At 42.4% G+C, this 1,163-nt stretch overlaps 1 non-coding gene across 1 annotated transcript; it reads right to left on the reverse strand.

Moving 5' to 3' along the window:
* Positions 1–824: 824 nt before the first annotated feature.
* Positions 825–928, reverse strand: LOC112753731 (small nucleolar RNA R71). The gene has a single exon (XR_003178101.1). It is a non-coding gene; the product is annotated as a small nucleolar RNA R71 (small nucleolar RNA).
* Positions 929–1,163: the final 235 nt, after the last annotated feature.

Below are 1,163 nucleotides of genomic sequence, written 5' to 3' on the forward strand. Positions count from 1 at the left end.
TGAGCATTTTATTTCGTGAATTTTATTTTTCTGTTTGAGTGATTTACTTTTTGTTTTAGTTAAACTTCTTCCCTTTTCCATCTACTCTTTTGTTTCTCTTTGTTATTTTCAATTCTGTTTGCTAACCCACTAACTGTTTGATATATTGCATCACCCACAACTAACATCAATTCTGACACAAATACTGTCTGCACCTATATTCTCTGCTTGTACTTGTTGGTTGTATGACAGGGAGAAGAAGCGGGGCTTCAACTTCCTTTGATTCTGAACCAGAGAGAACCTTCCTTAGACTAAGGAGGGAGGCAAAAGAAAAACGAGTAGTTGGTGCTGAAGAAGAGGAGGAACAGTTTGAGGAATACTTTGAACCAAACATGGAAGAAAACATGGAAAATCATCATGAAGAAGAGATTCACAACCATGGCAGAGGAGGTGGAGCAAATCATGCTGGGGAGGATAGAAGAGTTTTGGGCTCTTACATTAATCCAAACCCAGGCAATTGTGGAAGTAGCATCCAAAAGCCAACAATCCATGCCAACAACTTTGAGCTTAAACCACAGCTCATCACCCTTGTTCAGAACAACTGTTCGTTTGGAGGAGGTGTTCAAGAAGATCCCAACCAACACTTGACCACCTTCCTGAGAATATATGACACAGTGAAATCTAATGGTGTTCATCCTGACGCCTATAGATTGCTCTTATTTCCCTTCTCACTCAGAGACAAGGCAGCCAAGTGGCTGGAATCCTTCCCAAGGGAGAGGTTGACAACTTGGGAGGATGTGGTGAACAAATTCTTAGCAAGATTCTACCCTCCTCAACGAATCAATAGGCTGAGAGCTGAGGTTCAAACCTTCAGGCAACAGGATGGTGAGACTCTGTATGAAGCATGGGAGAGGTTCAAAGACTTAACAAGGAGGTGTCCACCTGACATGTTCAACGAATGGGTCCAGCTACACATTTTCTATGAAGGGCTCTCTTATGAGTCAAAGAAGGCAGTAGACCATTCATCTGGAGGGTCCTTGAACAAGAAGAAGACCATTGAGGAAGCCATAGATGTTATTGAAACAGTAGCAGAAAACGACTACTTCTATGCTTCCGAAAGAGGGAACACAAGAGGAGTGATGGAGCTAAACAATGTGGATGCTCTGTTGGCCCAAAACAAGCTC

The sequence above is a fragment of the Arachis hypogaea genome, chromosome 15 (genome assembly GCF_003086295.3).
Source record: "Arachis hypogaea cultivar Tifrunner chromosome 15, arahy.Tifrunner.gnm2.J5K5, whole genome shotgun sequence".
Lineage (NCBI taxonomy): Eukaryota > Viridiplantae > Streptophyta > Magnoliopsida > Fabales > Fabaceae > Arachis > Arachis hypogaea.